This window comes from Cervus canadensis, chromosome 2 (assembly GCF_019320065.1).
Source record: "Cervus canadensis isolate Bull #8, Minnesota chromosome 2, ASM1932006v1, whole genome shotgun sequence".
NCBI classification, from domain to species: Eukaryota; Metazoa; Chordata; class Mammalia; order Artiodactyla; family Cervidae; genus Cervus; species Cervus canadensis.
The window spans coordinates 52,885,926-52,906,183 of NC_057387.1; the positions used below are offsets into that span (position 1 = coordinate 52,885,926).

General features: G+C 40.8%; 1 pseudogene; it reads right to left on the reverse strand.

Annotated features, from left to right (window-relative positions):
* The window catches only part of LOC122428829, a 127,041-nt pseudogene that overhangs the window by 17,373 nt on the left and 89,410 nt on the right, over nt 1–20,258 (reverse strand).

Consider the following 20,258-nt stretch of genomic DNA (forward strand, 5'->3'; position numbering starts at 1 on the left):
CTGGGAAGCTCTGTGTTTTTGTGTTGCCTGCATGTTTTAACAGAGCTGTTTAGGAAAAGAGCAGTCAAAGAATAAACACTAATTGTATTATTTGTTCTGCTCATGAAAGTAAATATTATACATTCTAATTTTAAGAAAACACACTTAAATTAAATTTGATATAATTTCCATACATTTTGCCTGTATTCAGAGAATTTACAGACTTCATGTTAGACAAACATGCATATTGAGCACTAGTCATCATTATTCAGAAAAGGCAATGTGGAAGAAAAAAAAACTCAACTGCATTTTTAGTTCTATTTTCTAATTTGTGAACGTGCAAAATTGAAGGAAGATGTGAAAACATGTAGTACAGTGTTTGCAAGCTCTGACTCTGTTGAAATACACACATATAAACATACACATTTTCCTATTCTGCCTTTTCATGGAGGTCATGGTGCCAATTATGAATTTAGTCATGAGAAATAGTGTTCATTCAACAAAAATTTGTGAGCGTACTACTATGAACTATGTTCTAGCTGGGTATTGGAAAATGCAGAGGAATCAGACAATTCCTGCCCTTAATGAACTCACAATCAGGTAACAGAAGAGGTAAATATGGAAACCATTAAGTTCAATAGAGGGGTTTAGATACCATAAGAAAAGAGTGGAAGCATTGACAAAGTTGGGCAAAATGGTTACAGTGGTCCGTCTACCAAAGGCAGATTGGGAAGCAGAAAATGCATTATGTGGGCTGCTGTGAAAGCCTTTCAGGTATAAAAATAAGACATGCTCATTTTTTGAAACTTGAAAATTTCAGGAAAGTAGAAAGATGACAAAAATCATCCTTGTTATTATTGTCTAAAGACAAATATTGCAAACTTGCTTCTAACCTTTCCCTCCATTCTTTGCTCTCTCTCTCTCTCTCTCTAAATGTATATATATATATATATATATATATATAATTTTGGGAGCATTGTGATAGTACTGCAAAAATATTGCATGTATTAAAAAAGAAATTAGATGCTGCATTCCCAAAACCCCAACATTACTGTTGAATGTGTTTCCATGTTATCTTAAGCTCTTCCTATATACGTAGTTGTTTATGACTGAACAATACTCCAACTGATATTTAATGTCATAAACTAGCCATTACTCTGCTAGGATATTTGGTTTGTTTTCTAACTTCCTCAATGAGCAGTAAGTTGATGACTTCTAAGGAAAAATAATTCACCTGAAGAGAAAGAAATCTCCAATATGAGACAAGTGCTCGGGGCTGGTGCACTGGGAAGACCCAGAGGGCGCGGGTAGAGAGGGAGGTGGGAGCGGGGATCGGGATGGGGAATACATGTAAAACCATGGCCGATTCATGTCAATGTATGACAAAACCCACTACAATATTGTAAAGTAATTAGCCTCCAACTAATAAAAATAAATGAAAAAAAAAAAAGAACTCTCCAACAGTGGGATCCCTGGTACTAGAGTAAAGCATGACAAAGGTAAGTAACATATTTTCAGAATCTGTTAGAGTGCTAGGTACTTTACCTGTACTACTTTGTTTATTGCCACCAGAACCCTGATTCAAGCATGGTACAGTAGAAATAGACTGGATTCACCTGGAGCTACATTCAAATCTATTTCCCAACTTTGTCTAGCTGTATGATTTCTAGAAAATCAGTTAATCGTTCTGATTTTCAGCTTCCTCATTTATGAATTGGGGCAGTACTAGCATTCATTTATCTAACAAGAGCTTATCAAGCTCACAGGGTATATAAGGTATCTTGCTAAGAATCGGGGACGTAAGAGAAGTGCCATGTGTCTCATGTCTTTGAGGGGCTGGCAGCCCAGTGGCAGTCCCAGACATGGAAATAGACCTGACAGGTCCCAGGGGAACACAGAAGAGAAAAAAATGCATTCTTTCTGGTGGGGCAACATTTGGTCTGGATCCTAGTAATGAGAAATAAGTTTCAACTTGCCTTTCTGTGATGGTAGCATTCATCTTCAGCTCCCCAAGCAGTCATATGGCGGGTGTTGTGTCTATTTGTTCTGGTCCCTGCCCTGAAGAACCAGCTAGTATTAGTCCTAATGCCCAGAAGAACATGGTTTCTGTTTTATAGATAGACTTGAACACTGATTTATTTAAGAAGTGATTGTGTTGGTTTGGGAGTGATTGGTTTCTTTCAAAGTCCTTCTTCCTAAGAGATGTGTCTGACCTTGTAAACAGAGGTTACTGTTGACCCATCAAGGGATCAAGGGCCATCTTTTGACAGAGTATTTTGAAAGCTTTGTTAATCTGAATAGAACTCCTACTGAAATATGTAGGTTTTGCAAAAAGAAAATGATATTAAGCAATATGCAGACATACTCTATAATCAGATTTGGACCTACATATATTAAGTCCCTCCCTGCTTAAAATTCCCAAATCTAAAATTAAAGCTAGAATACTCAGACCTAATGGCAAGTTTTCAAACATTCATAATCCAGCAATTTAAAATGCTTCAGATACCATTAAACTTGTCAATTGAACTAAAAAGATAATTTTAGCAAAACTTCTTCCTTCTCCTCTCAAAATTTTACACAAAAGTTTATCTGAAGTTTCACCAAATATGGAGAAATAAATATATTTGCAAATTTCACTAATGAACTCTACTTTTAAAATAAAGCAATCTCCAACTCCTGTCTTCTAAACCAATGATGTATCAGTTAGCTACTGTCATACAACTACCACATAACAATCCACTCCACATCTCAGTGGATTAAAACCAGAATTTGCTTAGCTTTTGAGGGTCGAATTAACTGGGATTTGTCTTGTCTAGGCTGGTTATGGCTAGTGGTGGCTCTTTTCCACATGCCTCTTAGAGAAGAGAAATAGAAGATTGTTCAAGTACCTACGATATGATACAATTGGTGTCCATGCTCTCCTAAACTTTACCAAAATATGAAATTCTAAACTCCTGCGTCAGTCTACTTCAACCCAAGTATAGGACAGATTTTCTCTTTGGCACTGACTTATTCTACATGTCATGGAGGCCAAGTTGGTCTGGGAGGCTGCAGGAGCCAGGCAGGCAGTCCAAGACTCACCGCTGCCACTGACGGTGAGCACCTCAGTTGCCTTTGGCAGCTGCGTAACAACACAGAAACCATACAGCTGCCAGATCTCAATGAGGGTTGACCTTAAGATGGATTTTGCAAACCACTCAAATAGATCTCTCTTTTTGGCAAGTTTTCAAAGTAAAAAAGGAGAAAACAATAAAATGTCTCCAATCTGCAGTCCCTCCATCAGATTTGCTGCATGCAGCCCCCATGCTCTCCCTAGCACTGAGCCATTATCCCCAGAGGGTTCTTCAAGCCTAGGACTGAGGGAAAACAAGTGGAATATGTCTGTGAGCTGCTTGCATGAGATCAGAACTGCCTCCCCCTGTGCTGCTGGGCCCATTTTATTAGCTCTGGGAGGTATTCGGGGTTGGGGGGGCACATGAAGGGTATGGAGGAAAATTGGAGGCAAATCTTCCTGGGTATAGGAGGTATCAGAATGAGTCATGTGACTTTTCTCTTCTAAAAGAGAAGGTGACACTCGCACCCAGGCTACACCCTGGCAAATAGTAGGTGTTTGAAAAATGTTTGTTGAAAGAATGATGATTAAATGAATAACTATTTTTCTAGTGCTATTGCTTGTCTAGTTTTGGTTCACTTGATGTCGGGGGATACCTGTTTGCCCAGTGTCTTGGTGGCTCAGACGGTAAAGAACCTGCCCGCAATGTAGGAGTCCTGGGTTCAATCCCTGGGTCAGGAAGATCCCTTGGAGAAGGAAATGGCAACCCACTCCAGCATTCTTGCCTGGGAAATCCCATGGACAGAGGAGCCTAGTGGGCTACAGTTCATGGGGTTGCAGAGTCAGACACGACTGAGGTGCATAACACTTGATATGGCATAGAGGTTAATGTTATAGGTTCTATATTCAATCACTCTGTCCTTCTGTGTGAGTGTTTACTGTGTTCAAGGCATCAGAATTTGACAGCAAACCACATGCAATTACTACTTTCATGGAGCTTACAGTCTAATGAGATAAGTCAGACTTGAGTTGTGAATCTAGACTCTGACACTAGCTCTTTGTTGAAGGTTATTTTAAATCTTTGTGCCTGAGTGCCTTCATATGTCAAAAAACGTATCATCATATACCTAAATAAATTTATATACATATATATATATATATATATAAAGTTTGGAGATGCATGTGTGCTCAGTTGTGTCTGACTCTTTGCAACCCTATGGACTGTAGCCCACCAGGCTCCTATGTCCATAGGATTTTCCAGGCAAGAATACAGGAGTGAGCTGCTATTTTCTCGTCCAGGGGATCTTTCCTACCTAGGGATCAAACCCGCGTCTTCTGAGTCTCTTGCATTGCAGGCAGATTCTTTCCTGCTTGAGCCATTGGGGAAGCCACATAAAATTTACATTATATATAAGTATACATATATATATATATATATATATACATACATATACACACACACACACATGTATAAGGTATTTAGAATATCATCTGACATTTAAAAAGCGCTATGTAAATGTTTGTAATTACCTCATATATTGCTGTGAGGATTAAATGTGAAAATATGCCACAATGCTGGCATATATTAAGAACTCCATAAATGGTAGATATTATTATTTCCCATTATAAGTAGCTTTAAACAGTATTGCCATTCTAAGCTTCATGTGGGGGGTAGAAGTAGTAAGAACTGGGGTGGTGGGAGACTACAGCTGTGTCCATTGCAACTAAAACTCTAATCTGTGTTCTAATTCTCAGGCAGATACGTTGAGCAACACACACACACACACCCCTTACAGTATATTTAAGAACACAATTAGAAGGAGAAGTGCCTGGGCCCCTGAACTAAATGTTCCTAAAAACTGAAATCCATTTTTTTTTTATTCATCCTCATCTATTGCCACAGTTATTTTGCTTGGCCCTGATGGAATACAGCTGGAGAGAATTTCCCAGAAATATCAGGAGAAGATGCCATGCCAGCTAGGGTGCCTCTGTGTGTGTGTGGTTGGGCGGAGGTGACAGCTCGTTTCTGCTCTGGAGGGATCTCTGCCCATCCTCAGAGCCTGTCAACATCTGTAGAATGATGCATTTTCCTTCACACTTATATTCCTTTCCTTTATCAAGTGTTTTTTACTCTATATTGCCCTGGTCCTTTGGATCCAATGAAAACATTAAAGATCTGCCATTAATCATTCTTAATTTTATTCCCTTCTTCCTTTCTCATTGGATTTCTACGAGGGCCTCTCCTCCTGTACATAATCACTCCAACCTGTTATTTTTCCTTCTCTGTGGGTTTCTCTCTCCATTTGAATAGCTCACTCATAAACAGCATCATTGAGACTCAAGATAAGTAGATGTATAAGTGCCTGTGTACTTGAGGCTTCCCATCTGGGCAAATCCTCATCCTTCGCTGAAGCACGTCTCTGACTTCAGTTTCCACAGCCCTCTTCAACAGCCAAGGAATGGCTGCTCTCTCCTTTCCCCTCACATTGCACACCAGCAGATGTGGCACTCACAGAATCAGGCCTAGCTGTTAGCTAGGCCCCTACACAGCCCAAGTCAGTGGCTTACTCAGCACACATCTCCTTTGATAAAGCAACAGCGTGGTGATCAGGACAGGAGGAGGTGCAGAAGAGACAATAAGTACATTAGATTACATATCTTAAGGGTCAAAGCATAAAAGAGTGACAGTAACAATCAGCATGCGTAAGAAAAGTTATTATAAGCAAGATTCCAAAGAGTTGTTCTCTGTTTTCACAGGAAACAGAAGGAGAAAAAAAGCAACCTTATACTGTAGCGGGAAAGAGTTTTGCTAAACAAACAGAAGAAGCCCTTGACTTCAGAGGTGAATAATCCCAGAAATAAGCTACCAAGCAAGTTCCTGAAAGCTGTGTTATACAATGAGAGAGAATCATTTATTCTGAGTGGTTTAGAAAGAGACTTTTCTAGAAGATGAGTTGGGAGTGGGGAGGGGTTGAATTTGACAAATACATACAGTCTTAGAACTGGAAGGAGCCTAAAGGGCCCACACCATCTGTTTCATAGAAGAGGCACAGAATACATTTGCCCGAAGTTACAAGGCTAGTTCACGTTTGATACTTCAGGCTTTCCAATGCCAAGTCCAGTGCTCTTTTTGGAGCCCCAATTTAACTTGGAGATTGCGTCCTACTTTGAGATTTTTTTTAGGAGAAGAAGGAGAAAGAGGAAAATAAATACAAAAAGAAAGAAAAATGATGGGTGATTGATTTACCCTTATGGATCCTGATAAATCCAGGACGTGTTAAGGATAATTGCCCCTTCTCTGGGAGAAGGAACAGTGAACAATCACAGGTCACCATTAATCCTGAAGCTGCTTGCTAAGCCAGGGCCTGCGAAGACCTGCAGTCATGTCTTCATTGTGTTGTTTAAAGGAATGGGTTCCACAAGCAGAGACAGAGCTGTGCTGAATAGCAGCACTTACCATCAGCTCCTCCAAACGCATTCTGTGGGAGGGCGTAGGATTTCACAGCAGTGAGAGCAAAACTATTCACAGCAGTACCATATGCTCCCCACCATCAGGAGCGGTGGTCCTGGTCACTGGACTTGGCAGGCAAACCAACTGAATGGAAATTCTGAAGACCACAGTAGGAGTTTTCTCTTTGTGGGTTTTGGATGGTAAAATCTTCAATCTGTTCCACAGGCAGAAATCAGAGTGAAAAATAATTCTACACAAACCACGTGTGTGGGATGTGTGTATGTGTGTGTGTAAGAGCATGAGTGTGTGTTACTTCTAGAAAAGTGAAGGGGAAAACAAAGGCCCAGCATTTATCTCGTACTATCCTACAGAGGTAGGAGGGCTGACATTGAATGCAAGAGAGGTAAAGACTGAGGAAGTGAAAGATGGAGAAGAATTATTTTTAGTATAAATTCCATGTTTTCGGTTTTTATCTCTAAGTAAAAAAGTAAGATGGAGAAGAATTTCCCAAATGCCAAGACCATTTAATAGTAGAATTACACCAGACGATAAATGCAGCACTTTTTAAAGCTTGTCCTTTCTCTGTTATTAACTTTGTTCTTTCAGTTGTGCCAGAGAAAGCACAAGAGATAGAAACTGGCAGAAATATGGGTCTGAAGAACAGAAATTCAACCTAAATGAAAATACCGTGAAAACCTCTAGTTAAAAAAAAAAGTTTTTGTTTAACAGCACAACTTTCATCAAGAAAAGCTTTATTTGAATGAAAAGTAAAATTTAGGACAGTCTATTGTCTAATCATTAGTAATCCTGTGCACGTATGAGCTATTTTCTATTTCCAAAGTGGTTTGCAATCATCAGTTAATCCACTCAGCATGCTTAGTCTAAATTGTGTTATATGCATATAATAGATAAGGATGGTTGTTGGTGAGAGGGAACAGGACACAGCCGCTGAGGAACGGATTGGAAACTCAGAGGCTGAAACTACAGTCCTCATCTTAACCACCCAGTTAGTCTGCAGTAGGAGCTGGGCCCATCCCACAAGCCTTCAAAACAAGGATTCAACTTGTTTATGAACTAAAAATATATACATATATATATAAGATATCTTTTCCAACAATTTTTGGTAGGCTTGGAGTTTTAATTTTCCATTAAGTTCCTTTGGCATCATGTAGGCCCAGTCTCAGGTTTCACCATACAGGAAATATATTTTAAAGGGCTAGTCTGTGTAAATAACTCCATTGAGGAGTAGCACTGTGGTTACTAAGGGCACATGTCCATGCTAACCAATGCCCTTTCAACATGAGAAAATAGTCTGGAGAGTTTAAATGCACCAGAACAAATCCATGGTGTAATTTTTTGTTCTTTTTGGATATCAGTACTCATCTATACAGTTCATCCTCCATATCCTTTGGTTCCACATCCGTGGATTCAACCAACCACAGATAGAAAATATTTGAAAAAAATTCCAGAAAGTTCTATAAAGCAAAACTTGAATTTGTTGCACACCGGCAACTATTTACATAGCATTTACATTGTATTTACAACTATTTACATAGCATTTACATTGTATTAGGTATTATAAGTAATCTACAGATGATTTAAAGTATATGGGAGGATGTGTGTAGGTTATATGTAAATACTATGCTATTTTATGTAAAAGACTTGAGCATCTGAGGATTTTGGTATCTGGGGGAGTCCTGGAATTATTCTCTGCAGATACCAATGTAATGTTATCTGAGGTTTACCAAGTTCAATTTTTCTCTTGATAAGAAGAATCCTCTAAGCAAGATTATTGCTTTTAAGTGTTCTAACGCACATTTTTCAAAGATGAACCAATGCTTTTGCCCAGCAGAGCTTGTCTACATCATGTCTGGATTACAACCGTATAGCTTTCCTTTATTTTCATTTGTTTGCTCCCACCCTATCCAAACACATTAATATGTGGTCCAGATAATGTATTCCATATGTTTAATTAGCCATTACATGAAATGTAGGAAGGTGTGGCTCTTATAGTATTTTTTCCATTTTCTCCCAGTTTCCTGAATTTCAACTCACATTCTCTGGTGGCTTTTTGTTGTTATTTTTTGTTATTTAAAAAAAAATATTTTTGTAATAAAGAATCTGTTCAGACTAAATTTATCAAACTGCTTCAAGTTTTAGATTTTCTTCTGATAATAATATTTCAGTTCCATCTATAGACAGATTAAATTAATTCTGTCCTACTTTACTCAATGTGTATAATGAGTCATTACTCAGTTAACAGATACACATAATAAAATATTACTCAAATAAACTGTTAAGGAGTTCCCTTTTATAAAGTGTCTGGATTTTTAAATTGCATTTAAAATGTTTATAATTTACAAATTTCTGCTTAAATGGTTTTCTTGGTAAGATTTTAATTTCTTGCAGAATGTCTAATATGTCTTGACTATGTTCTGATGTCAAAAAAAGAAGAAAGAAAATGACCAACATCTCATTTGGAGACTATTCAGAAATTTTTTTCCTTGGACTAATTGATTACCAGTAACAACGGGCCTGAAATGCCCCCACAGAGCACATGGCCAGCCGTGGGGTGATTCACTATGGTGTCACTGGGAGAGATTATGAAGCCCAGGGTTGCGATGGTGCCAGTTCATGCCTTTTCAGTGAGAAAGCACTCAAGTTCCACAGAGTGTTAATCTGGCCACAGAATGGGAGACGGCTAAGTCTGCCTGGAATGTCTGGCTGCTGGTTGGCAGACATAGCCCTTTCTTCACCTTGGGTCTGCTGGGTTAAGGATGCTTTCATAGTAATTTTCCAATGTCTTCCTTGATCAGTCGACTGCAGCATTTTATCATTTTGCAGATTTTGTTTTCTTCATGGGTTATTACTTCCACTGAACTGCACTTAACATCTATTAGCTGAGGTCTCCAGAAGATCAAAGTCCCTCTGTGTCTGATTATTCTGCTCTTTGCAATTTGTGTCTCCCCCTCACCCCACCCCCCTCCTCCCCAAACCAGGAGCCTTGCACGTTTACAGATTTGGTTTCAGTGTCTTTCCCTAAATTGTTTATAGACATAAAAGCATCATAAACAGGACCTTGTGTCTCTAGAAGGAGAATAAGAGAGGAAAAAAAGTGAAGACAGCCATAGTAATGCTTGTGTTATTTCTATCTCAATATGAATCTTTTAAAACTCACACTTAATTTTTTTTTTTCTTTCTGTTTGAAATGGAATGGGTGAGGTTGGGAGAAAGGGAGGGAAGGAGGGAGGGAGAAGTGCTCATGTCATAGCAGTTAACTTTCTGTTGAAGTTTATTCTCTTTTCTAATCATTCACTCAACTCCCATCCCCTCCTTCCAAGGCCTGTCTGATCTCCCCAGTTTTAGTTAAAAACATTAGTACTGTCTTTTTTGGGAACCTGTTCACAGGGCCAATATTCCATTCATTTTATGGTTTACTGTTAACCTTAATGACTAGGTTCTAACGGAGGATTTTATTCCCCTTTTAAGCCTTTAGTAAATAATAATCATCCTCTAAATTTGGTCTCCCAGCTGTGATGTGCAGAAGATCTTCTCTCAAATGCCAACCTTGTCTCAACAATAGACCAAAGCTGGCCAGATCAGGGTATTTGCAAGAGCTCTAGAAGGAATATTTTTAGAAGCTAAACAAGAGGCCCAGTGCGCATCTATCAGCAGACATGAAGTGGGTGCTTGTGAGTTGAGACAGGTATTAAAAACTCAAACGACGTGTGGCAGCTGAAAAAAAAATAATAATAAGGAGATTTGAATCTGAGGAGACTATTGAAATAAAGACCAGGGGTTTTCTTTGCAAGGGTATTCTCCATGGTGAAAAAAGGAAATCCAAGCAAGAAGGAGAAGAAAGAGAGAGAAAGGATGTGTTGGAGCATGGCTTCTCCAACTTGAATGTGTGTACAGATCACATGGTGACCTTGCTAACATAGAGGCTCTGATGCCAAAGACTGAGATGGGACATGAGAATTTAACCTGCTCCCAAGTGACTCAGATGTTGCTGATCCAGAGATCACAGTTGAGCAAAGAGAGTGTTTCCCCAAGACCTGTAGCTAGTCCAACACTGCAGAAGGCCCTTCACTCTACCTAGCACAAGGGACCATCTCCCTGTGAAATATTAGTCTTTGAAGAGGGACACTGAAGGACTCTGGAGAGATGGTTCCCAGACTTCCTGCATATTATAATCCCCTGAGAGCTTTAGAAAAGCCCACTGCTGCCACCACTCCCCAATCAGTTCAATAGGAATCTCTAGGACTGATACCCAGGCCTTAGCACTTTAAAAACAACTCCATTATTAATAAAAGCATATTAGTGTATATTTTAAGGCAAATACGCAACTATAAAAATTAAGTTTTTGAAAATCTCCATAGTTTGAAGTTATGGATAGTGAAACTCAATTATAGCTTATTTAAAAAATGAAAATAGTACCATTTAAAAAAGAAAGAAACAACTCCAGGTGACTCCAATATGCAGTTAAGTTTGAGAACCAATTAAAAATAATAATAATAACTAACATAATAGCAATAGTCAATATATGTTGGCTGCTTCTATATAAATGTGTGGCATAGTGATCAATACATATTCTTTTTTCATTGAGTCGTCAAATAAATCCTTTTTACAGGGCAGAAAACTGAGGCAGAGGTTATGTAACTTGCCCTCAACTAAAGAGCTGACAGAGCTGCTATTAGAAGTCAAGAATGACGTCATCCGTGCATGAGCAAGTGATGGAGACTTGCAGAACTTGCCGGGGAATTACACGGGCATGGGAGTCCAAGGTATTCTTTTACTTGCGGTTTGGATCTTCAACCAGTAGTTGATGGTGACATGTTTAAAATCCAATCCCCCTCTCTCTGCCCTCCCGCACTCAAAGACCCACACCTGCCTTCCTGAGTCATTCACTACCTTTCCTCACTCTGAGCATGCTTAAGGCCCTAGAGTTTTAAGCTGAGGTGAACAGCCTTCCATATCTGGCTCCCAGGGCCACCCTGATTCCAGGTAGGCCCCGCCTTGTCTCTTTCCAGAGGTTCCTTCAGCCTCTCTTGCCACTAACTGGGCAGCAGGGGGAGCTATGGCTACCAGGAAAAACATCCTGTAAAACTGCCCCTAAACAGATAGGACTTATATATTCTTTCCTAAGAGGAAATCTCTCTAGAAGCGCTTTGCCCTAACGCTAGTGCCTACTGTCCCAAACCCCATAGGCCAGGTCAAAAATCCATTTGGGCATGAGGATGGCAAAAAATTCAGAAAGATTCTCATGGGCCCAGAGATAACTGAGAAAGGGCCACGTAGGTGCAACAGTCAGTAATAATCAAGGCGGCTGATCAGTCCAGAAAGGAAACATAGACAGTTGCATCTTCTTGAATGATGTTTCTCAATCAGAATGGACTGAACAACTGTAATAAAATGTATAAAGTGTAAATATGAGCATTCTTTTTTAACTCTGACCCATGACTAGAATAGAAATGTTGGTGTCAGTCCTCATTTTTCCAGACTTTAAGTGGTTATATTTCAGGTTCATATATGTTCATTTAACTCAGGCGGTATCTGTGTCAGAAGACATAGGGTTGGGGAAGGAGTAGGAATCCTGGAGACAACACTATTATGTCAAATGGTTTAAGGAAAATTTGAAAAATCCCAGAGAGAGAGAATTCTCCCTCAGTTCATTACAGAACAGGGTACCGAGTTATCCTGATTCACAAATTAGAGAAGTTGTTTTCCAGTCCTGAGGCGCTTTTCAAAATGGCTGTGGCCCAGACCCATGAATGGTGATGCTCTCAGGGGAGATCAAGGCACATTACTCTGACCACATTAGGGTGACTCAGCAGGACCAGAAGCTAAATACACCAGCTGCATTGCATAGGAAACCCCTGTTCTTCCAGCTACTCTGCACTGTGTCCCTGTTCCACCTGCCTACCTCACCTCTGACCTGGGAAACCACAGGAGGAGGAGTGGTGAATATCCAGGGCCGTTCTCCATTCACAAGGAGAGTCTCTTCAGAGCTGCCATTCCACCTTTGATTCTGGAGTATTTAAGTGTCTTCTCTGGGTAGAATTGAAGGATAATGGAAACAGACGCTTTTCCATTAAACAGGCTTTGACATCCATGATGCTAGGGGTCTTTAATGTGTCACCATGAGTTGGTGAAACTCTTGGAAAGTGGATATGTAAACTTCATGAAGGGCATCATAGAGTCTCTGAAATGGATTTTCAGAGTGTGATCTATATGGCTTTGAGACACTGAAGCAAGTGCTAGCAGAGGGATGTGAAAATATAGTCAGTGCTCATCAATCTTAATTTCAGTGCTGTATTGTTCACAAGTGTGTCCTAATTGTGTGTAAGCTTGCTTCCCTTCTCCTGGCTGCACTTAATTCTAGTAAAGGAACTGGGCAATTGCATCGCAAGCAGACAGATTACTAGTGGCACAAATGCATGCAAAAATACACAGACAAGGCTTTGGTCTCTAGTCAGAGCCTCTGTGGTAATTCTCCTGTGTACTTAAATTGAGTTACCAGTTCACTTTTACCAGCTGAGGAGTCTGCTTCTCTTCACTGAGTTCTGTCTGAGGAGCCCTGTGTTTCTCTAGCTGTGAGAATTACATGCTCCACTCCTGTCTGCTGAGTCTACCTGGCATCAGACAGACACATCTGGAAGTGTACAGGATCCATACCTGGGGAAACATTTCACATGTAAAAAAAAAGAAAAAAGGGAATTGACGGTCTTACTTAAAAGGCTGACCTTTTAAAAAGTTTTTTTTCTTGAATCTCACAGACTACGGAGCTTCCATCACAGTGAAGGCTCAGAGGAAAAGTGGCCTGTGGTTGGAGACACTTTCCAACCGTAGCACAGTTCAACTTCTCCAATTCGTGGGATCAGAGGTCAAGGAGGGAAGGGGGTATAGGTGGGTGGTCAGAACTGGGAGCTGTACCTCGTCTCTAGGAATAGAAACTGAAATTCTGCATGTTTTGTTTCTAAGTTAAAAAAAATGGTGGGCAACTGTGCCCTAATGTCCTAATAGGCTGCCCGAGGCATAAAAGCATGAATGATAAACCTTGTTAGAAGATAAGCTGAACAGAAAAATTGAGACCTTATTCAAATTTGATGGAGAAATCACACTTGCACACTCCCTGCCCTCTTGGGAGTAAAGGAAGGCTCTCTCCAGGGAAGCAGTAGAGGATCCATGCACATCAGATGGGCCAACCAATTTTGGAATTGGGAACACATGCAACTGTTGTTTTGTTGTCGTTTAGTCGCTAAGGTTTTGTGTCCAAATCTTTTGTGACTCCATGGAGTATAGCCCACCAAGTTCCTCTGTCCGTGGGATTCTCCAGGCAAGAATACTGGAGTGGACTGCCATTTCCTTCTCCAGGGGATCTTCCTGACCCAGGGATCAAACCAGTGTCTCCTACACTACAGGTGGATTCTTTACTGCTGAGCCACTGGGGAAGCCGCATGCAACTGTACGGACCTTCTCCTTCTGTGTCTCCAAATGCTGGGTCAGATTTTTTTCAAGGGCATCACACAAATAAGCAATTTGATTTTTCTCTCCTTGGCTTAGTCTCTCCCTGTCATACCTTACAATGACTAAGTTTGAAAGGGCTAAGCTAAACTAGATTTCTTTAGTAATGGGTTCCCATCCTATGTTTATGGATGCATCACTCTCTTTTTCTCCCTCTTTTCTGGTGCTTTTTATTCATTGCTAAGCTTACCTTCTAGCTAAAGAAATCAGATTTTCCTAATTCACCTTCTGGGGTGGGCCAGATTTTCACAAATTTGGACCAAAGAAATTACTCAAAAGCTCCCACCGTACTTGAAGCAAACTCCCAGTGGGGGCTGCCTTTGCAAAGTCTCAGCTCCAGCCTAACCTTCAATGCTTTTCTTCTAGAGAAATGATTCACTTGCCTGTGTTTGATGGTGCTCTGTTTAGCAGGTGCGACAGATGCTGTTGATTTGCTCACTCAACACCTATTCCCAGCCCCTCCTTTCTTGCCCCTTTCACTGCGAAAGCAAGAAAAGTTGTGTAGGGCTTTCTTCCTCACATTCCCAGCTTCCCTGGGATTTGAGCAGGAGTGGGAGTAGAAGCAGTGCTATTGATGGGCATCCAAGCCATTCATGGCACTGCTTCTGGGAAAGTGATTGTCTTCCTGACAAATGGGAGAAACAAAGCTAGCACCAACCCTTCTTTTTTCCTGCTGGATGTAGACATGATTCTTAAAGATACAGCCACTCTCCAACAATAAGAAATGCTAAGGACATTGGAGTGGAAAGACAGAAGCAACTTGGGCCATGGATGACGTGGCTGAATTACCATAGCTGCATGTATTTTGTATGGATATCCTGGATTGCCTATCTGCCAGTTTCTTGTTATAAAAAAAAAAAAAATTGTAGTCAGAAATATCAGCTATCTTGTTACTTACAAGTTAATATGTCCCTAAATAGCATAAATAACATAGCAACAAAACCCAAAGTAGCATTCTTCCCATACCCCACCCCCAAGAAAAGCTCTGTCCCACCAAGTTCCAAACCTTTTGTTAGAAGTTATTTACATGATCAGTCATGTATCCATATTCTTATTTTTGCCATTTTACAGATAAGGTAACTAGAGGTTGGGGATCTAAAGCTGCCTTACCAAGGTCACATGGTAAGCCGCTATAAGCTGGGGAGGGAAGCCAAGAGCTCTATAATCCCAGGCGAGGCCTCCTCTGCTCTGTCTCTCCCCCTCAGCTGGGAAAATGTCAAAGGATTTATCAAAAACAGCCTGCAGCTAGATTAGGTATGTTAATACCCAAAGCACTTAATTACTAATACAGTTTAAGGTACATTAACCTAATTGGAAACTTTCTGCATATGGCATAGGTTTTTTTTTTTTCCTGAAAATATTAATAGTATTTTTTTTTCAAACTTTTCTTCTAGCCTACCTCATCTTTATGTGAAATTACTGGTTTTCAAAGTTAGAAAGAATATTGCAGCCAAGAGTCAAATGAATGTTATTTTATCCTGTAAAAACAGGACAAATAAAATAAAAAATGGTAACATATGAGGAAAAGGAAAGATTAAATTCTATCATAATTGCACGTCTCACCCACCCAAGCACTGAAGCTTGCGGGACTCCATCATCAGAATCCAGGGTCATCCATGGCTCCTCCCTCCATCACGTCCATGTCCAATCAGCACCACATCCTGTTGTGTCCAGTCATTTCTAGCCATTCCTCTATTACTACCTAGATCAGGCGCTTAACTTTCTCCTTCAGATTACTGTGATGGTCATCTAGCCAGTCTCTTGTCTGGTGGTAATCTGTTCCCCGTGCTGCAATTGGAGAGCTCCTTATAAAATGCTTCTGCAGAAGGAAATGGCAACCCACTCCAGTATTCTTGCCTGGAAAATCCCATGGACAGAGGAGCCTGGTAGGCTACAGTCCATGGGGTCGCAAAGAGTGGGACATGACTGAGCGACTTCACTCACTTCACTCACTTATAAAATGCAAATCAGATCTGTCAATTGCCCATTTAAACCCTTCAGTGATTCCCCGTAGCCCTCAGAGAAGTCCAAACTCCTTACTATGACTTCAGATGCCCTTCATTATCTGGTTTCTGTCTGGTTCTCTTACATTGGATGCTTCAGCCATACTGAACTATTTGCAATTCCCCACACTGAGGCTTTGCTTTTCCTCCCTCCAGAGCCTTTGCAGAAGCTGACCACTGCTGGGAGCATCTTCCTTCCTGGTCTTCCTTTCCTTTCCTCCCATGAATTCCCAAGCTAATTTCTTATCTTGCCCCACTGTCCAAGCACCACTTGTTCTGGAATCCTTCCCTAACCACCTCCTCCCCAGACTGGGGTAAGGGCCTCTCCAATGTGTTCTCATGGCAACCTGGCCTAAAATACACTGAGATAATACTGAAATGTTTCTGCTTATATGTCTGTCTCCCTGGGGGCATCTTGAGAGCTATGAATGTATTTTGTTCATTTTTGCCTCATCAGTGCCTAACACAGTGATGCTTACAAAACAGAAACTCAGAAAAAATAATGGTGAAGTGAATGAAAAAGACAAGCAAACTATTGGTGGGGATGTAAGTGGTATAACCACAATAGAAAACTGTATGAGATTCCTCAAAAAATTAAAAATATGACCCAACAATCCTACTCCTGGGTATATATATATACAAAGGTGATAAGATCACTAACTCAAAGAGATATCAAAAAAGAAAAAAGAAAGAAAAAGCAACTAACCTTGTATTAAGGACTATTGTTGTTCAGTCACTAAGTCATGTCCAACTCTTTGCAACTCCACGGACTGCACAATTCCAGGCTTCCCTGTCCTTCACCATCTCTCAGAGTTTGCTCAAATTTATATCCATTGAGTCAACGATGCCATCTAACCATTTCGTCCTGTTTCCCCTCCTGCCCACAATCTTTCCCAGCATCAGGGTTTTTACCAATGAGTCAGCTCTTCATATAAGGTGGCCAAAGTATTGGAGCTTCAGCTTCAGCATCAGTCCTTCTAATGCATGTTAAGAGTTCGTTTCCTTTCAGATTGACTGGTTGGATCTCCTTGCTGTCCAAGCGACTCTCAAGAGTCTTCTCAAGCAACATAATTTGAAAGCATCAATTCTTTAGTGCTCAGCCTTCTTTATTGTCCAACTCTCACATCTATTCATGACTACTGGAAAAAACATAACTTGGACTATATGGACTGTTGTCAGCAAAGTGATGTCTCTGCTTTTTAATACTCTACCTAGGTTTGTCATAGCTTTCCTTCCAAGGAACAAGCGTCTTTCAATTTCATGGCTTCAATCACTGCCCACTGTGATTTTGGAGCCTGAGAAAATAAAATCTGTCAGTGTTTCCACTTTTCCCCCTTCTATTTGCCATGAAGTGGTGGGACTGGATGCCATGATATGGTTTTTTGAATGTTGAGTTTTAAGCCACCTTTTTCACTCTCCCTTTCACCCTCATCAAGAAGCTCTTTAGTTCCTTTTCACTTTCTGCCATTAGAGTGATATCATTTGCATATCTGAGGTTGTTTGCATATCTCCTGGCAATCTTGATTTCAGCTTGTGATTCATAGCCCAGCATTTCTCATGATGTACTCTGTATATAAGTCAAATAAGCAAAAAATACAGCCTTGATGTACTCCTTTCCCAATTTTCAACCAGTTCGTTGTTCCATGTTCGGTTCTAACTGTTGATTCTTCACCTGCATACATGTTTCTCAGGAGACAAGTAAGGTGGTCTGGTAGTCCCATCTCATTAAGAATTTTCCACAGTTTGTCGTGATCCACACAGTCAAAGGCTTTAGCGTACTCAATGAAGAAGTAAATGTTTTTCCCTTGCTTTTTCTGTGATCCAATAGATGTTGGCAATTCAATCTCTGGCTCTTCTGCCTTTTCTAAACCCAGCTTGTACATCTGGCAATTCTCAGTTCAGGTACTGTTGAAGTCTAGCTTGAAGGATTTTGAGCATTACTTTGCTACCATGTGAAATGAGCACAATTGTATGATAGTTTGGACATTTTTTGGCATCACCTTACTTTGGGACTGGAATGAAAACTGACCTTTTCCAGTCCTGTGACCATTACTAAGTTTTCCAAATTTGCTGACATATTGAGTGCAGCACTTTAACAGCATCATATTTTAGGATTTCAAATAGGTCAGTTGGAATTCCATCACCATTAAAGACTATGCAGGAGACTAACAGGCAGATTACCACACAATAAGAAAACTAGGGCATGGTGGGCAAGACTCTCACATTCATGAAGTCATAGAGAACATGTTGACTTGCTCTTAGTAAGGAAAGCATGAGGTCTGATATCCACCCCCTGGGTCCCAGATTGTTCTCTTCACAAAAGCCAAATAGGAAAAAGTGGAAGATCTAGAAGCTGACCCATGCTCTCTGAGAAGAAGAAGAGGGAGAAGATTCCTGCAGGTCCTCACAAGCCTCATGGAGGTGATGATGTGGGCTCTTCTTTCTTCTTTCATCTTTCTCATCTGTCCATCACACCTTTCTGTTAATGCCATTATCCTAATGTTTTTAGTAACCAAATCAGAAGAGACTCCAGAATCCAATTCTCCTCTATAAGGCGGATAATTTCATAAATTACCCACACACATAACCTATAGAAGCTAGAGCTGACATTTCCAATGAACACATAAAGTGTGAAGAAGCATTAAGTGGGGAACTGATAACATTTCTGCACTGTCTCCTAATGCACCTTGTTACCACTAAGTAACAAAGTTGTTGGCACTGTACTGATGTTAGCCTTCAGCTGACCCTAGCTTAGCCACACAATGGTGGCCTGCATGAAAACACAATACCTCTTGAGACTTCCAGGGTCTAAGGCCTTTATTCATGACATAATTATGACAGCCGACTAGGCTACCCTTGCTTCTTTCTACACACATGAAGAGGGCAGCCTGTGGACATGGGAGCCTGTGGGAACACACTTCCAAGAGGTTGACCTCAATGTCAGGAAATCTGTGCATGGCACTCCCAAAGAAACAGGCAAACTGCCTTTGAGAGGTCAATGGTCTGGAGCAGGCTATTGAGCACAAGGGAGAAATCCCTATTAAAGTGACTCAGTGTACACAACAAGTAGCTGTGTGTCAGTTTGGGGCAGCCATTGTCTGTATGTGTTTAAATTGTCCATTGCGGCTCTTGACTTGAGTGGCCACAGTCAACTTGGGAGAGGATTTGGGGTTGTAGAGAGGTGGTTTCCTACCAATATCCCCAGAGACTGAGATGTAATCAAAAGAAATGTTCAGAAGACCATTCAAAGTAATATAAACATGAAATAGCAACAGAAATGACAGCTCCAGGTACATGCAAAGTCCTTTAGCCTAGAACTTTCTGAGGTCTCGCATCTCTTTCAATCAATAAACATTTATTGAGGGTTTAGTATATACTTTCCAGGTGGCTCACTGGTAGAGAATCTGCCTGCCAATGCAGGGAGACACAAGAGATGTGGGTTTAATTCCTGGGTCAGGAAGATCCCCTGGGGGAGGACTTGTCGACAACCACTCCAGTATTTCTGCCATGGGGAATTCCATGGCCCACGGAGCCTGGTGGGCTACAGTTCATGGGGCTGCAAAGAATTAGACCTGACTGAGCACACCCACACACACAGTAGTATATGCTGGTCGTGATACTCTACCTTCAGGGAGCTGTCCCTCTAACGTGGGTGTAAGAAATTTACCTGATAAACTAAGTCACACAGTGAGTGAAAAAGTACTACAAAGAAACACAAAGGGAATCAGAAAAGGGGGAATTCACTGCTGGCCAGAATGACCTGGAAGGCGCTCTGGAAGCCCAGCTAGTTGCCTGATCTCGCTGGAGTGACGGGTGACCACAGGCCCTCATCCCCTCCTGCCCTCACTACACTCCCAGGTGCCACACTCAGGACTGAGGTCTAAGCTGCTGTCAGACTGAAAATTCCCCAGATAGACACCAAGGAACATGTAGAAACAATGACCAACTTTTACTAACTTACTTAATGACACATGGGGCCTCGGGGAACTCTGCTATCTTTTCTTTGCTTGTAGGACTCAAATATTTCTATTCTCCACTCTTACCTGGGGAAAAGTCTCAGTCTTCCCCCACATGAGGTCTTTCCGTTTCCCTTAACAGGTAATTGCAAATAATACCGAGGCACACTGAGGCTTCTTCTAATGGACACTGTGTAATATTTTCATATGCAAAGGATACATTGATTGTATGCACATTGTAAGCATCCTCTCCATCAACCTAACTGTGGTTCTGTTCCCCTTAGTTTCTTCCC